The sequence below is a fragment of the Aotus nancymaae genome, unplaced genomic scaffold (assembly GCF_030222135.1).
Source record: "Aotus nancymaae isolate 86718 unplaced genomic scaffold, 86718_ANA_hifiasm-v0.15.2.pri h1tg000036l, whole genome shotgun sequence".
NCBI lineage: Eukaryota > Metazoa > Chordata > Mammalia > Primates > Aotidae > Aotus > Aotus nancymaae.
In genome coordinates, this window is record NW_026988450.1 from 82,900,028 (window position 1) to 82,906,108 (window position 6,081).

Consider the following 6,081-nt stretch of genomic DNA (forward strand, 5'->3'; position numbering starts at 1 on the left):
GCTAGAGAATGAAAGAAATAATCAGTACCAGAATTAAGAGTATCCTTCCTATATTTCAAACAAACTTCACAAACATGAAACCATAAATGCGGAAGACTGGGAAGCACAACTGCACACACCTCTCTGATGCAGGGAACTAAAAAGAGCACTCAGTCAATTCCAGGCAACAAAATTTGGAACCTAAGGCATGCATCAGGATATCATTGGGGATATCTGCATAATTTCTAGTAAGAAGGATAACAAAAATGCCAATAACCACAATACCATTGCTCCCAGTTCAGAAAACACAAGTACTTCCATAGTGACAGAATCACAGTGGAAACAATGTGTTTGGCAAGGACAGGCATGCCTGTTTCTCTTCAGCCTTTGAAATGACCAGCAAACACAGCATCCAGAGTCTCTCTCATTAGCAAAGTGATCACATGCATCCTATCAGTATAATTCCATTAATGTTTTGAAATCCAACCCTGGAGTGCTCATTCTTTTAAATATCTTTAGGAATAATCTTCTGATAGGAAAGCAGTATTAGGTAACAATTAAAAGCATGGGCTTTACAGTCTGACAGAACTAGGCCAAACATTTGACTTTGTGAGTTTAAAAAAGTAGCTTTCCTTTTCTGTGGCTACTTTGCCATCTGTAAAATTACAATTTAAAATACCTATCTTGCCTGTAATCCTAGCATTTTGGGAGGCTGAGGCAGGCAGATCACCTGAGGTCAGGAGTTCAAGACCAGCCTGGCCAACATGGTGAAACCCTGTCTCCACTAAAAATACAAAAATTAGCCAGGCGTGGGGGCAGGCACCTGTAATCCCAGCTACTCGGGAAGCTGAGGCAGGAGAATCACTTGAACCTGGGAGCAGAGGTTGCAGTGAGCAGAGACTGCACCACTGCACTCCAGCCTGGGTGACAAGAGCAAGACTCCATCTCCAAAATAAAATAAAATAAAATAAAATACCTATCTTGGAGGGCTATTATAAGGACTGATTAAGATAATGTAATCATCATCAAATGCTAAGCTCAGAGGCAGGCACATAGCTAATCTGCACTAAATGGAAAGAAAGGTTCTTTACTTCCTCTTAACAACTTAATTCACATTAGCTTTTACCATTTTCAGTTCTTTATGTTTCACTTTTACAAATCCTATTTAACCTTCAAGGACCAGTTCAAATGCCAAATTCTCTGTGAGAGCTTCACTGATAAAACGAGCCATTTAAAACGTATTATAGGGCCAGGAGCAGTGGCTCATGCCTGTAATCCCAGCACTCTGGGAAGCTGAGGCGTGTGGATCACTGGAGTCCAGGAGTTCGAGACCAGCCTGGCCAACATGGTGAAACCCTGTCTCTACTAAAAATACAAAAATTAGCCAGGTGTGGTGATGCATGCCCGTAATCCCAGCCACTCGTGTAACTGAGGCGCAAAAATTGCTTGAACCCTGGGAGGCAGAGGTTGCAGTGAACTGAGATCATGCCACTGTACTCCAGCCTGGGCCAACAGAGCAAGACTCTGTCTCAAAAAACAAACAAACAAATACAGCATATTATAAATATGCAACAACAAACAGTAAATACTTATATGGTACTTACTATGTCTGAGGTAATGTTCTAAGTGCTTTACATATATTAACTCATTTAATCCCCGTAACAACACTATTAGGTAGGTACTAGTGTTATCTATCCTCTTTTTGTAAATGAGGAATATGAGACAGAAAGCAATGTACCCAGAATCACAAGAGCACCTGGTAGACTGGCTCCAGAGCCTACTCTCTTACCTGTGCTGTACTGTCTGTGCTGTTAACTGAGAAGGATGATTAATTATTGCAAGGAGACATTCAAAGAGCTGACAGTTTTATATTTAATACAGCAGGAGATGTTTTCTACACAGCTAAAAATCACTCACTTTGGACAGCTTATTCACCCTTTCATAGAAAATATTTGTATAGTTCAGTTTCTAGATCTGCACAAAATAAAGACGAGAAAACAATAATTCATACACAGTCTGGTTTTGTATTTTAGGCTGCTAACTTGAGTCCAATTTTTTCGGTTCAAATTTCTAAGATTTTGGCTCTCTTCTTCCTAAGGCCCAGCAGATGGGTAATGGTGGTGGGCAGCCTCATCCTCATGTGACCAAAGAGATAGATAATGCCAGATTACCTACCACATTAGATTGCTAAAACGGATTGCCATGTAATTTTTTTTTTTTTTTTGAGACAAAGTTTCACTCGTTGCCCAGGCTGGAGTTCAATGCTGCAATCTCAGCTCACTACAACCTACGCTTCCCAGTTCAAGTGATTCTCCTGTCTCAGCCTCCCAAGTAGCTGGGATTACAGTTGTGCACCACCATGCCCAGCTAATTTTTTTTATTTTGATAGAGACGGGGTTTCACCATCTTGGCCAGGCCGGTCTTGAACTCCTGACCTCAACTGATCCACCTGCCTCAGCCTCCCAAAGCGTTGAGATTACAGGCATGAGCCACCATGCCGGCCTGCCATCTAATTCTTGGTACAACTATAATATAGTCTTCAGGAGTCAGTGAATATTCTCAAAAAATGTATGCCATTTTGATTTTATACACACACACATACATCAAAGGTACTCCTTTGTAGATAAAAAAAATATTATTACTTTTTAAACAAAGGGAGGCTCAGGGGTATGGCAATGAGTCACAGCCAAAAATTACAAATATGAACATTCTTTGTGTGGGAGACAAAAAGTTAGTATCTTTCCTTTTTAATCACTTTATAACACAGAATCAAGAGAAAGAATAAAACACACCTGCCCAAAGGATAATGTTTGGTTTTTACAGAAAACTATAAGCCCTTGAAAGAGAAAGGACTTACAAGAAAACTACCATTTTCCCCTAATTATAGCAGTGCTACTTTACTTGTTCTATGAATGTATTTTTGGTACCTTAAGATTCAGAATATGTTATAACATCAACAATGAACTTCATTTGCTAGTGTTCTTAGGAATGGCTACACTTCAAAATAAAAAACAGTAAAAGGAGCCAAAATTAACAAAATGAGAGCTGTTTCTCAATTTCCTTTATGGATATTTCAAAATATAAGAATAAAATCTACATTCCTTAAGAGAAGGAATACATCTATTCAAAACCAACTATTCTTATATTAGTCTCTAACCAGGTTTCTACTTAAAATAAGACATGCTGTCATCATGGTGACTGTCAAGGTAGGTCTTACTGGTCAGACATAGATTAACCCACTAGACCTGATACACGATGGCCTTCAAACTGGCTTATGGCTGGGAGGCAAACAAGTGCAAAAAAGGGCCAAACAGCCAAGGCAATGTAATATATATTAAATTGAAATGAGGAGCCAAGGACATTCAACTCTATCAGTAAACAGACTCTAAACAGGGACACTTAACAGACATACCCATCATGTCCTCCAAAAAACACTAAGCTTGTCTTTATCATATGATGCCTGTAACTTCGTTAGCAACTGTGTTTACTTGTCTGTTTACACAGTAAGGGAGCAACTGTTTGACATATCCCAATATCCTAAGTCCAAGGATAAGTGTGAAAAAGCATAAATGTAAAACAAATGAGAAACAGAGAAGAATGTAGCAGATACAAAGCAAACAGATGTCACTATCTTCTGTCATTCCACATTTTGCCTCAAGAACCTCTCATCCTACAACTAGAAGAATAGTAAAATCCAGGTTTATTTTTTTTTAAATGTTTATGTAATGTGAACCAATTAACCTCTTTGAATCTAAGTTCCCTCTTCTGTAAAGGAAAAAAGACTAAGTCTTAAAGTACATTCAGCTAAATAATTTCATAATTCTATAATGAAACATATTCTGGCAATAGATGCTTGTTAATATTAACTTAATGCTTCTATGTGATCAATGATCATACTCATATCTGAAACTAGAGTTGTACTCTTTACTGCTATGCTAGTCAACTGCCGCATGAACTTAGGAAAACAATCCACAAAGCATTGTTTTTTAAAAATCTATAACATATAACATCTATAAGTGCATAGTAAGTCTTAGTAAAATTTTAAAGATATAAAATAGTATTTGCTCTAAATAACCTAGATTTGCCTTTGTTAGAGACTGGCTGGGATTTTTGTACCAGGTAAAATAAGTTTACTCTCATGTTTCTTGGGCAACTAGAAATCCAAGTTGCTAGTATTTAGTTTGCTAATGTTTCACAGCTAGGTTCTCACTTCCAGGAGTCCACAGCAACATTTCCACCTAATGATCACAAAACCTCCTTTTTAAAACCCTCCAGTGGCTTCTCTCTGCACCTAGAATAAAATCCAGTCTTCTTATTGTGGCTTATAAGATCCTACAATAGCTGGTCTTCTCTGACTTCTCCACTACTTGCAACCAGCATCTCTGGGCTTCATTCAGTTCTCTCAATTTGTCACATTTTCCCCACTTTAGAGGCTTTGCACTGTCTCTTCTCTCTGCCGGGAAAGTTTTCACTAAGATATTCACATGCCTAGTTTCTCCAGAATCCTAAGGGCATTTCTACTCAAATGTCACCTTCTTAAAGAAGTCTTCCCTGACTACTAGTCTGAAGTGGGCTCTTACCACAGCAATTCTTTATCGCCACACACTTTGCTTTTCTTCACACTTATTACAATCTGAAATTGTTCAGTGTACTCTTTTCATTGTTTATCATCATCTTCTTGAGAACAGCCAAGACAGAGGCTCTGTAAGAACAGAAATCTTGCCTATATTTTTCACTCCAGTAATTCCAGAATCTGGAACAGTGCCTGGCACACAGTGAGTGTCAAATATTTGTTGAATAAATAAAAGAATAGTAAAGGGAGTTGTATCTATTTAGCAGCACTATTCCAGGCTCTTCACACAAAGCATCTCATTTAACTTCAGGACAACTCCATAGCAAGTGGGTATTACTCCATTTTATAGAGGAGGACCTGAGACTCATAGAAATTAAGTGACTTGACCAAAGAGAGAGAATAGCATAAAGGTGATATCTAAAATATGAACCTTACCTTTTCTCCCAAACTTCTTACATCTCTTTTTTATGTAACATGTTTATTCCACCAATTATGCTCTAAATTGACTTAGAATTTTAATCTCTAAAATATTTAAGGACTGTCACAATCCAGTGTGAAAAAAATAACCAGAAGATGGCCCAAACAAAATAAGATTGTTAAAATGAAATTGCCATTTCTGTCAGATGATTCCAGTTAAAAAAAAAAAAAAGGTGAGAGATTAAGTAACATTAGAACTTTTCTTTAAAAAATATTAATTTTTTCTAAAAAATAGGGAGTAATCCTAATTTCAGATGAAAAGGCTGCTAGTCATGTATTTAGGAATAATGAAAAGAAGGCTACAGAATTTTTAAAAAAGTAACAGTAAAGTAGCATCAATCAGAAATTGAGCTTAAAAATGTATACCATTACAATAGCATTTAAGCATATGTAATACTCAGATGTTGCAATGATATTACTAGCTTGATGTGTAAACTTGGCTAGGCTATGCTGTCTAGTTGATCAAACACTAGTCCAGATATTGCTATTTTGTAGATATGAACGTTAACAATCAGTTGACATTAAGTAAAAGAGCGCTCCTCCATAACACGAGTAGCCTCACCCAATCAAATGAGGCCTTCAGAGCAAAAACAGGTTACCCAGGGAAGAAGGAATTCTATCTCAAGACTGTAAGATAAATCATGCCTAAGGTTCCATCCTGCCTGCCCATTCTATGAATTTTGGATTTGCCAGTCACCACAATCACGAGTCAATTCTTAAAATCAATCTCTCTGCACACACACACACACACACACACACACACACACACACACCATCCTTATTGATTCTGTTTCTCTGGAGAGCCCAACTTACAGAGGCATATGCGAGACCAAAATATAAAAGACTTGCACCCTATAAACTACCAAACATTACTGAAATTAATGAAGCCCTAAACCAAGTGTGTTTATATAAATGTTAGTTGATATCTCCAGATAGATAAATTCATTTAAGGTTTTATAGTAATGCAATACATAATATCCTGCATTTACTTTCAAAGCATCAACTGGCAAGTAAAGAGTGACAAAGATTAGACTTAACGCAATTCACATGCA